At 49.1% G+C, this 12,380-nt stretch overlaps 1 protein-coding gene across 4 annotated transcripts in view; it reads left to right on the top strand.

The window, feature by feature from the left end:
- Positions 1-7,926: 7,926 nt before the first annotated feature.
- TIAM1 (TIAM Rac1 associated GEF 1) overlaps positions 7,927-12,380 on the top strand; it is a 466,993-nt gene continuing 462,539 nt past the window's right edge. For all 4 annotated transcript variants that reach the window (XM_070785816.1, XM_070785836.1, XM_070785822.1 and 1 more), the window contains exon 1: positions 7,927-8,104. The gene's annotated coding sequence lies outside the window, so the exon portion shown is untranslated. The remainder of the gene's footprint in view (positions 8,105-12,380) is intronic.

The following is a 12,380-nucleotide window of genomic DNA, read 5'->3' on the forward strand; positions in this document are numbered from 1 at the left end:
ATGGAAAGGACAGGCTACTTAATATGTGGGGCCAATAGCAAAAAAAGAAAGTTTCAGTTTCATTGCTCAAAAATTTAGATTTTTCAAGACAGCAATAGCAGAGCAAGAAACTAAGTATGGGGCCCTTCTGAGTGCAGGATGCCGTGAGAGAGCACAGGTCATATGCCCATGAGGCTGCTCCTGGGTGCTGGGGAAGGAAGCGGTATGGTGGAGGGAGGGGAGGGAGGTCAGCTTAGCGGCCGGATGGAAATGCGGGGGTACTGACTTGTGCTTCTGTTTGTTTTTCTTTTTCCTTCTCTTCTTTCTTCCCTCCCTCCCTCCTTTTCCGCACCCTCCTTCCTTTTCTCTCTCCTTTCCCCTCTTTCCTTCCTTCCTACAAGGCATCATACCACTTTCAGTGAGATAATGTGTTCATCATCCACTATATGTGTCATTCCACAGATAATTATAAATTAAACCAGTTTGTGTCATTTTTATGTCATTTCATGTTTCCTTTTATTTTTTATTGACATACCCACTCCAGTATCTTTGCCTGGAGAATCCCATGGACAGAGGAACCTAGCGGGCTACAGTCCATGGGGTCGCAAAGTGTCGGACACGACTGAAGCGACTTAGCACATGGTTGATGTACAATATTATGTTAGTTTCAAGTGTACAACGTAGTCATTTGGAATGTATACAAATGACATACAAATCGATCGCCCTGGTAAGTCTAGTAAACTTCTGTGCCCATACAAAATCATTACAATTTTATTGACCATATTCCCTGTGCTGTATACTACATCCCCATGACTTATTTATTTTGTAACTGGAAGTCTGTATCTCTTGATCCCCTTCATCTCTCTTACCCAACCTCTCCTCTATGGGAGCCACCTGTCTGCTCTCTCTGAGTCCCTTTCTATTTTGTTTTATTTGTTTTGTTTTCTAGACATATGAACAAAATCATACAGTAATTGTCTTTCTTTGTCTTATTTCACTTAGTATAATATCCTGTAGGTCCATCCATGTTGTTGCAATGGTGAGATTTTTCATTTTTTTTTCAGCTGAGTAGTATTCCATTGTATATAGATACCACATCTTCTTTAAACATTTATCTATTGATGGACATTTAATTTGCCTCCATATCTTGGCTGTTGTGAATACTGCTGCAGTGAACATGGGGTACCTATATCTTTAAAAATCAATGTTTTCAAAAAAAAATCAATGTTTTCGTTTTCTTATGTCACTTTTAAAATTTTGTTGCGCCGGTGGCTACAGTCAGAATCCTATTTTCTAAGGCTGCTGCTCTGTGGTTGGGGGTTGGATGGCAGTCCAAAGTTAGGAGGTCCTTGTAAACACTCAGTTTGGATTTTAAAGTGGTTTTCCAGCTGTTTCTCAGAATATACCATAAAGCTCTAGAAGAGTGACTTTGAAAAGAAAACCATCCCAAGAATGGCTTACGAGGAGGCAGAGATTCTGCTTTGTCTGACCCGATTGTCAGCACCTTGCTATTCATTTGTGACCTGGCTGACTGGTTAGAGAAAAGCTCAGGAAGATAAAAAACAGATGTCCCTGCCAGTAAGATATGACTAACTAGAATTTTCTGATGCTAGTTTTCAACTCAGACTGTCTGCTAATCTTTTTTATTTTTATTTTTTTTTGTCTGCTAATCTTTGAGGCAATCTATTGGGTCAAGGGAGTTCTTGGTAAGAGACTGAGGGTGACTCAGAGCCAACTCATCAACAGCTGCTTTGGAAAACCAGTCACCTCTTTCCCCTGGTTGCTCCCCAAGTAAATGATAAGTCAACCAGTAAGTTGTTTTGTGGATAATATTTCTTAAAATTTTTTAAAAAATTATTATTTATTCAGTTTTTTACTGTGGTGTGTAGCACGAGGAATCTCAGTTCTCTGACCAGGGGTCCAACCCATGTTTCTGCTTTCGAAGCACGGAGTCTTAACCACTGGACTGCCACAGAAGTCCCGAGACATGTGTGTGTTTAATAAACTGCCTCACATCCTTTTTAAAAGAGGCCACTCACAGATAGATGACTAAGTGCCAAACTCTTCATAGTAGAGAACACAGGAGGCTAATTCATTCATTCTGTAAATATCTACCAAGCAATTACTTTATGCCATACACAGTTCTAGACACCAGAATTACAGGAGGAAACAAGACAGACCTCAGCTCTGCCCTCTGGGAACATCTGTTTGAATGGAACATGGAGGTAGAAATGGGCTACATAGGGCTGCCTAGAGAAGAGGGCATGGGCTCATCCCTGTGAAACCACAGGGGGAGACAGTGGTGCTGGAGAACTCGTGAGAGTCCCTTGGACTGCAAGGAGATCCAACCAGTCCATCCTAAAGGAGATCAGTCCTGAGTGTTCATTGGAAGGACTGATGCTGAAGCCGAAATTCCAGTGCTTTGACCACCTGATGAGAAGAGCTGACTCATTTGAAAAGACCCTGATGCTGGAAAAGGCGGGAGGAGAAGGCGAAGACAGAGGATGAGATGGTTGGATGGCATCACTGACTCAATGGACATGAGTTTGAGCAAACTCAGGGAGATAGTGAAAGACAGGGAAGCCTGGCATGCTGCAGTCACATGTGGGGTCACAAAGAGTCGGACCCAACTGAGCGACTGAACAACACAACCAGATAGGAGGATTACTTGCTGTGACTTAGCTATGTCATATATAGCCTCATTAAGCTATTAGTGCGGAGAAGGCAATGGCACCCCACTCCAGTACTCTTGCCTGGAAAATCCCATGTACGGAGGAGCCCGGTGGGCTGCAGCCCATGGGGTCGCTAAGAGTTGGACACGACTGAGCGACTTCACTTTCATGCATTGGAGAAGGAAATGGCAACCCACTCCAGTGTTCTTGCCTGGAGAATCCCAGGAACAGGGGAGCCTGGTCGGCTGCCGACTCTGGGGTCGCACAGAGTCGGACACGGCTGAAGTGACTTAGCAGCAGCAGCAGCAGCAGCAGCAAGCTATTAGTGAGGCTTTCAGTAAGTGATGGGGAAGAGAATGTTGACTTATAGTTGAAATCAGGGCCATGAACTAGAAACATAATTTCTGTGGGTTCTTTTATCCTAAACCTTCAAGTCTGCCTTTGACCATTCCATTTTTTTTTTCCTTTATTGCCAGTGCTATGTTCTTCTCAGATGTCAACAGTGCCCTCAGGAGATGGGACGCCAGATGGCATTTGTCTGTATTTTAATCAAAACGCCCTGTTCTCTTTGCCACGGTGTGAAGCAGCAGCATTTTGTGCTGAGCAGAGACAAGAAATAATAGAGAAACCTGTAGTAACTTTGCAGGATTTCAAGGACAAGAAATGTACCCAAAGGCTAGGTCAGCCCAATTCCAGCTTCTGTGGTACCACCATGATTATGGAAGCAAAACCTGTCATAGTCAGTCCCAAGCCGATTCTGTGAGGCAAAGTCCTGACGAGCTGATGTAAGTGGGACTGATGGAGAGAATGATTTACAAAAAGACCCAAACGGTGGTTTCCTATGTAGCCATCTTTCCTTCATGGGCAGGGCTAAGCATTTCTCTTCCACTGGCTCATTCAGGGTTTTCAACCACTTAATGAAATGTTATCCCGTTTTCAAAATGAGGCAACTGTGACTCAGAGTTTAGTTAACTCAGCTAAATCCAATAGCTAACTTTTATGAGTGCATAGTAGGTGCTGTGCGTGACCTCTTTTTAATCCTTGTGGATTAGGTGGTATAACTCCTGTTTCACAGAGTGAAAAAGTGAGGCTTGTGAAAGATTAAACAACTTGCACAAGGCTCCGGAGGTGGAAAGTGGTGGAACCTGGATTCAAACCAGGCAGTCTAACTCCAGGGTTCTGCCTCTTCACCGCTTTTGGGATTTCTTAGGAGCAGAAAGAGCTATGCCCAGGATAATCTGATGGCCTCTCTGAGGACTCCTCTGAGGCTCATCTTGCAACTATGTTACCTCCTTAACAGGAGGGCCATGATGGCAGTAGACCTCAGTGAGGCAGAGAAATAATTTTGCAGGGGGAGGGGGTGCAAGAAACAGAAACTCACTATATTATTTAAATATAATTTCAGCTGCTGTACCAGAGACCCAAGTATCAGAGGCACAATAAAACAAAAATTTCTTTCTCTGACATACAATAGTCTTGGTTTTAGTATTTAAGCATGTGTATATATGTGTGTGTGTGTGTGTGTGTGTGTGTGTGTGTGTGTGTGTGTGTGTGTATATATGTATGTATACAGCTGGGCTTCCCTGGTGGCTCAGATGGTAAAGAACCCACCTGCAGTGTGGGAGACTTGGGTTCAACCCCTGGTCGGGAAGATCCCCTGGAGAAGGGAATGACATGGCTACCCACTTGCTTGGAGAATTCCTTGGACAGAGGAGCCTGGAGGGCTACCCCGCCAGGACTCATGGGGTCGCCAAGAGTCAGATATGACTGATCGATTAATACTTTCATATATATATACACACACACACACACACAGACACACATATTTTTCTCATATATATATGTTCCCCTTCCATGATGATGGCTTGTAATAGGTTAAGAAATTGTTCTTCCCCTGGGACGAAAAGCTTCACAAAGGAATGACTCTCCACTGAGAAGCTTGGGTAAGTTCTTGGCTTAAGATGAGGTTGTTCTTTGAAAGGGTGTCTTTTGGAAAATCTTTCAAACTTCATTCAACGTTCCTGCAATACCCATTATAGGACTCTGAGATCTATGTGGTTGACCAAAAAGTTCGTTTGAGTGTTTCAATAACAGCCTATAAAAACACTCGAACCAATTTTTTAGCTAACCTGATACTATCCTGATGGTGGATGGCATCACCGACTCGATGGACATGAGTTTGAGCAAGCTCTGGGCGTTGGTGATGGACGAGGAAGCCTGGCGTGCTGCAGTCCATGGGGTCACAAAGAGTCGGACACAACTGAGTGACTGAGCTGAACTGAATGGATACTATCCTAATCCTTCTTCTCAAACAAACGTTTTAGAAATGCTTTGGATCTTTAAAACTCTTGCCTCTTTTTTTGCTCCTCTATAATTCATTGATTAAATATTGTTGTGTACCCCAAATGTGGCAGGTATGGTGGTAAGCACTGGGATAGACAGCGAGATAGCTAAGAATCTGGATACAATGGAGTGCTGTGCCCAAGAGCATAACTAACTGGCAATGTCAGCCTCTTTTAATACAGGGGTTGGTGGGAGCACTGAGGGTGGGAGATGTAAGTACATGATCTTAACTGGATACATCAGGTTTGGAGGGTCTTTTGGACTGTATTGATGCTTTTGAACTGTGGTGTTGGAGAAGACTCTTGAGAGTCCCTTGGACTGAAAGGAGATCCAAGCAGTCCATTCTGAAGATCAGCCCTGGGATTTCTTTGGAAGGAATGATGCTAAAGCTGAAAGTCCAGTACTTTGGCCACCTCATGCGAAGAGTTGACTCATTGGAAAAGACTCTGATGCTGGGAGGGATTGGGGGCAGGAGGAGATGGGGACGACAGAGGATGAGATGGCTGGATGGCATCACTGACTCAATGGACGTGAGTCTGAGTGAACTCCGGGAGTTGGTGATGGACAGGGAGGCCTGGCATGCTGCGATTCATGGGGTCGCAAAGAGTCGGACACGACTGAGGGACTGATCTGATCTGATCTGATCTTAGACTGTATGCGGCAGTTGGAGTTTGCCAAAAGTCTGCTGCATGAAGGCACTGGCCGATAAGCTGGGATGTGTAGAATGGGTGGGAATCAGTCATGTGAAAGGAAAGTGGGGGAGTGGGGTGGGTTCTGGGCAAAAGGAAGAGACCCAGAAGTAAGATAGCAAAATGAGATTCACCTGTTTAGAAGGATGATTCTGCAAAGTGGGAGAATAGATTTCAGGAGGCAAGGCCTGGGGTAGGAAGAGATGGGAGGCCTTTGATGTGTTCAGAGAGAGGATCCAGATGTCATTGATTTAGGAGTAGGCTGGAATAGACGGGAGTTTCCCTAGTAGCTGTCGGGGTAAAGAATCTGCCTGCCCATCCAGGAGATGTAGGTTCCACCCTTTGTCAGAAGATCCCCTGGAGGAGGAAATGGCAACCCACTTCAGCATTCTTGCCTGAAGAATCCCATAGACAGAGGAGCCTGGAAGGCTACAGTCCATGGGGTTGCAAAGTTGGACAGGACTGAAAGACTGAGCACACAGAACAGATGGAAGAAGGAGGGAGAAGAAACGGATAACTTTGAGTTTTCCAGTTGGGTTTTGACTTCTAAAGTGAAGTGAAAATTGTTCAGTCGTGTCGGACTCTTTGTGACCCTATGGACTGTAGCCGACCAGGCTCCTCCATCCATGGAATTTTCCAGGCAAGAATACTGGAGTGGGTTGCCATTGCCTTCTCCAGGAGATCTTCTCGATCCAGGGATCGAACCCAGGTCTCCTGCATTGCAGGCAGACACTTAACCTTCTGAGCCACCAGGGAAGCCTTCTAGGACACAGGCAATTCTTTTTTGCGGTTTCCTTCTATTTTCAACTGCTGCTAAGTCGCTTTAGTCATGTCTGACTCTGTGCGACCCCATAGACGGCAGCCCACGAGGCTCCCCCGTCCCTGGGATTCTCCAGGCAAGAACACTGGAGTGGGTTGCCATTTCCTTCTCCAATGCATGAAACTGAAAAGTGAAAGTGATGTCGCTCAGTCGTGTCCAACTCTTAGCGACCCCATGGACTACAGCCCACCAGGCCCTCCGTCCATGGGATTTTCCCATGGCAAGAGTACTGGAGTGGGGTGCCATTGCTAACCCCGGGAGCACAGGCCTCCCCACTCCCTAAGGGCAAATGGGTCCTCTGAACCAGGTAGTAAAGAATATCCAGCTCTGATCTTTGTTCTTAACGGCAGTGTTCAAAGCTCTTAAGATAAGGAGGAAGCATTGGCGGGTGTGGGGACGACATTTCCTTAGAGACTGCCCGTGTCCGGGTGTTGTCTTTCCTCACAACCTTGCGAAAGGTAAAGGGCAAATGTCGTTTCCAGATTTTACAGAAGAGACCAGGAGTGTGTGAACTTAGCTTTCGAGTTGCGTACTTCATAATAGGTGACTGTGAGCATGTGATTTCAAGTGTACCTGCTTGCCAAGGTGAGTCAACCCAGTCAGAGTCCTGCACTCCCCAGAATTCGGTTAAGCCCACCGTGCCCTACCTGGAGCTTGGTTAGCGTCTAACATCTCCAGCATCCAGAGGAAGGGATTACATTAGGGTTTTTTTTTTTTCTTCCTCTCGTATAAAAGTTCCCGTCTCCTCTTTGAGTCAGGCACACGCCTCCTAAGCCAGACCACGTGTCGCAGGTACAACTTTCTTTCTTTTTTTCTGGGGGGAGTGGGCTCTTCCCCTCCCCCTTTCCTCTTTCCTCTCCGCCTTAGGTGGCAGGAAAAGCCTATACCTCGGACCAATCCCACCGATGCCGAGCCGCGCGCGCGCCCGCCAACCCGAGCGCCTTCTCTCCACGTCATTGGCCACCTCCACCTATGCAGAGTGACAGGCAGCATCGCGGACCTATGGAGGAAGGAGGCGGAGGCCTCTCGGCCCTCCCAGGGCTGCTTTGTTAGGGGCTTCCTCGCCGTTCCCGGCTCCCTCCTTCGCGCCTCCGCTGGCCTTCCCCTTCCTTCCCCCGGTCGCGCCGCCGGAGGCTGGTGGGAAGGTAGCCCCCGCGCGCGCGCGCGCGCGGGCGCGAGCATCTCTTAAAGCTGAAAGCGCGCGCGCGCGCGGAGGGGAGGCGATGCCGCCCGGGTACCCAGCGTGCGCCTGCTGGAGCGCTGGAGCCCAACTCCGAACGCCCCGCTCCTGTATCCTCCGCCTCTGATTGGCCGGCTGGAGGCGGAGCGATTGTCAGGAGGCCCAATCGGAGCCTGGTTTCCCACGCGCATCCCGTGGCCCCGCCCCCCGAAGCCGCCGGCCGAGGCACCGTGACGGCTCCCATTGGCGGACGGCGCAGGGGGCCCGCTCCGAGCACTGCTGGGCTCTCGCAGCGCCGCCGCCGTCGGGCGCGCAGCTCTGCAGCGCGGCGAACGCCTCGGCGCGCCCGCAGCCCCCTGGAGCCCGGCGGCCCCGCATTGTCCCTGGCCCCGTGGCCGATATCCGGGACGAGCGTCGGGGGGTGAGTACTGCGAGCCTAGGGAGGGAGATCTGGCTGGCTGGCTAGCCGGAGCTAACCGGGAGGGAACGGCGATGAGGACGCCCGGAGCCCCTCTGCCCGTGACGGGCACGTCCTGACCCCAGTCTCCCCCCCGCACATTGGGGCTCCCGGCGGGTCCTAGCTCCCCCTCTGATCGGGCTTTGCTCGTATTGTTTTCACGTTTCCCACACTCGGGGAGGGAGGTGGGGAGCCGGAGAGGGAAGCAAGGGAGACATCCATCGCTCGAGGGAGCAGTCCGGAGGGAGACGGGCAGTGGCGCCCAGGTGCCCGGCGCCGAATGGAAGTGACAGTGTCCAGGCGTTGGCATTCGGTCTTCCCGGCAGCCGGGAGGTCAGCGTTGACCTGCGGCCACGACGGCACTTTGTATGTGTCGGCTGATTTTTTTTTTTTATCAACTTCGGGGAGGGCGTGCGTGTGCTTGCGTGTGTCTCGTGTGTGTGTTTGCGTTCCTGACTCGTGCACCCGCCAGGCCTGGGTTTTCCGCGACGCTGACTGGGCGCTCACCTTGGCGATCGCTGCTATGCTCGGGACCCGACTCGCGGGGCGGAGAGCCTAGGGGATCGGCACACAGGGCCGGGGACCCCCGGCGGACCCGGGAGCAGACATTTACAGCGGCCTTCTGCGCGCGCGCAGACAATGACGGATCCGGGCGCGGGATCCTGGGGTCTGTGCATCGGGTCCCCGCTCGGGATCGCGGTCCTGTCTCGCTCCCCTGCGGGCCCGGTCGTTCGGATGCTGCTGCGCCGCGCGGCTCATCGCCCAGCTGGGGGACCCGCATGGGGCCCCGCTTTTGTTTACAGACCTCGCTATTGGGCAAGAGCTGCGCGCAGCGCTCCCCGGGCCTCGGCCACTGCCGCGCGCCCCCTCTGAGCTAGGAGAAGTTGGTGCATGCTGTCAGGTGACGCCCCCTCCTCAGGCCTCCTGGGCGAGATGCTGCGGGGGAATAGACGCCCAGACGGCGCCTTCGTGCCCTGTCCCCGCTGCGCACCGTGCTCCCAGGCCCCCTTACACCAGAGGCCCTCTCAGTTTGGCCGCCGTCGGGGCGCTGATGGAGCCAAGCTCACCTCCCTTCCAGTAGCATCCTCTAGCCTCATCCCCGAGCCGGCCCAGGTTGATTCGGAGTCTCCCAGTTCCTGCATGTTGGCAAGTCTTGAAGGACGCGCGAGCCCTTGGGGACGCTGGCCAGTCGGTGCCCGTTTCAGTGGTATCCACGCGGCCCCGCGGAGCAGCTGTGGAGCATTCCTGAGTCAGAGCAGTCCGGATCGGGTTACCCACGCGTGCTGACTTGGCATCCACTTTGTTTGAGCTGGAGCAGAGATTGAGAGCCTGAGTACTGAGGTTTAAAAAAAAAAAAAAAAAAAAACACAACAAAACAAAACCCTGGCTTCCAGTGCCTGCTCAGCGTCACCCACAAGCTGGGTGATCTGTTCCAGACCGAGCGACTTCAGTCTCCTTGCGTCTCAGTTTCCGGGTCTGTAGAATGGGGATAATGAGTGTCCACGTTTGTGGGGGCGGAGATTAAAGGACAATATAAATCAACTGGCAGTTACGGCCACAGAGGAAACACTGGAAAAATTTTTCCTGTTAGAGGGAATCTACTGCAGAGGATGGCCCCGCATCTCTCACCCTTGCTGCAGTTTTCCATTCTCCCAATTCCTATTTTTAAAACCATGTAGGATTGCCGTTTTGAGCTTCAAACAGGGCTTGTTTTACTGACCTTAGATTTCACTCTATCTAATCCCTTAGGGCTTTTTTTTTTTTTTTTTTGCATTTCCATTAGGTTTTCTTTTTAAAATTTTTTTCCATTAGGTTTTACTTGTTTCTTCTTCCTTCCTTTTTCCTTGAGGCTATGCTGAGCCCCAGGCCTGTGTTTGGAGGAGGAAACCTTGTCCAAATGGGAAGCGTCTGCTGCTAAACCAATGGCCGCTGTGCAAAGTGAATAATACCCGGATGGAGGGAGGTTTGAACAAAGAGATACCTGGAGGCAGGGAGGAACACTTCCTGGTAGAAGTGAAATTTGAGCTGAGTCTTGTAGCAGAAGTTTGGTAAACCGCTAGTTTCTGGAGCATGCTCTTTTGTACCCTGCCATAAAGAGTTCTGCCAGTCAGGTTGTCTTGAAGGGGTAAACACCGAAGTTGCTAGGTAATTATCTTTGCATGGAAGAGAAATATACCTACTTTAGGAGGAGGCTGTTGCCTGACTCGGGAATGTGGAAGAGGAGAACTGATTTCATTGAGTATCTGCAAAATGCTGTCAATGTGTTTTGACTTGTTTTTCCTCTGGTCCACCAGCTGAGCACTGCTGATTTACTCCAGGCGAAGAGACAAGCCACTGTGTACAGGAAAAACAAAAACAAGGAAAAACCTGTCCATAATCAGATGAATAAATAGTTTGAAAAAGACAATCTCGGGTTTGGCTACAGAATAAGATGATGGAAAAAGAAATGCTTCTGGTTTCAACACTGTTTTGCCTGTTGGGGCAAGTTATTGAGCTGGGTGCCGTAACACCTCATTTGAATGTAGATCCCAGGGGCCATTACAGGCAAGCAAACAACAAACAATAACTAAGGGGGGGAGGGACTTTCAGGTTGTCCAGTGGGGGCAGAAGCACACAGGGAATGTTCCTCACAACCTCTGCCCCCCTGGACCTGCCTCTGTCACCCTAAGCAGATGTAGGAGTGTGGCATTATTGCTAGATGCCAAGCATAAATGTTATAACCCATTTGAAATTCCACTTGCAGAAATGATTCTGACCCTTCTTGCACTTGTTCTGGGAATTCTCTGGCCCTTAGGGATGCTTGAAGGCAGCTTTGCCCCCTGCTGCTGTCTGGGGATCAAATCAGTGGGAGGCCTAGACTTTAAAGGGAACACGTGGTTAGGAAATCTTGTTAGCTGACAATTCAACTTCACTCTAATGTGCATCCAAAGAGCTAGCACAAAGACTTCCTCTCCTGTCCCCCTGCAGTTGTCTCTCCCAGCTCCCCACTCTTCCCAGTGCCCCCCCCAAACCAGAAAGGAGTCTTGGTGCTCGTCTAACGCCCCCTCCATCCCCCTGCAAATTCCTGCAGTTCTGTGGACAAGCAGATGGAACCCCAGGCCTTCTGGAGCGCTGGGGCAGGAATTTATTCCCAAAGCTTTGCTGAGTGCCAGCTAGCTGTGCCTGTTAACCCCTCTCCCTTCCTTTCCTCATTGCAAGAAGCTTGCTTACTGCCTCTGAGACAGCACTTGAATAGATGGTGAAGTTCAAGCCTGTGCTTTGGCAAATGAGAAAAGCAGGTAAGAGCGTGGGGTGGGAATCCCGTCCAGTTCTTGCCGAGAAGCCAGTGATGGAGGGAAACGTCTGCCTGAGAGTACACAAGGCACGAGGGTGAATGGGCAGAGAGAGAATTTGGTTCCTGTGAGCAGTGTGCAGAGTCCTGTGGAATTCCTGAATCCCAACAGGTGTGGGCTTGTGCTTGAGAAAGATCCTTATTTTCACTCTGTCCAGTCGTTTGGACTCCTGTATCTGTTTTTTTTTATGTTATTAAAATTTTTTAAATTGGAGTATAATTGCTTTGCAATGTTTTTTTCTGCCCTACGACAACGTGAATGGGTCATAATTATAAATAAATCCTCTCTTTCTTGAGCCTCCCTCCCCTCTCCCATCCCCCCTTTCCAGGTCATCACAGAGGACCATGCTGGCCTCCCTGTGTTTCACAGCAACTTCCTATTAGTTACATATCTTACACATGATAGTGTATATATGTCAGTGTGGCCTCCTGTATGTAAAACAGTGTTTCACTGGAAATGTGTGTGTATATGTGCGTGTATTACATACACGCACATACATACATACATACTCATTTTCTTTTCTAAATTTAACAAATGGGTAGAATGTTTCTGAATTATGTCCTCCCTTTTATTTCCCCCCTCCATATAGGATGAGAGAAAAACAGATTTGCAAGGTTCCCAGCACAATTCTTTGGTTTTTCATGATTCAATTTCATCTCTAAATATCTGGTTTTATGTAATTAGTAATTCCTATTAAAAATTTTTTTTTCTGTCATCATTGTAGGCCAATCACTTATTTAAAAACTTTTAAAAAAGTAAATAAAGGAGGCATTCAAAAAATAAAGCGATACTCAGGCAGGAACAGAATTTTTGGAAAAGAAAACAATGCTCTAGTGTAAAAGGTACAAAATATTAGCAGGCAGGTTTTTCCCTTCCATCCCCTTCCCAACCTCCACACCCCTCCTGCA

This window comes from Bos indicus, chromosome 1 (genome assembly GCF_029378745.1).
Source record: "Bos indicus isolate NIAB-ARS_2022 breed Sahiwal x Tharparkar chromosome 1, NIAB-ARS_B.indTharparkar_mat_pri_1.0, whole genome shotgun sequence".
NCBI lineage: Eukaryota > Metazoa > Chordata > Mammalia > Artiodactyla > Bovidae > Bos > Bos indicus.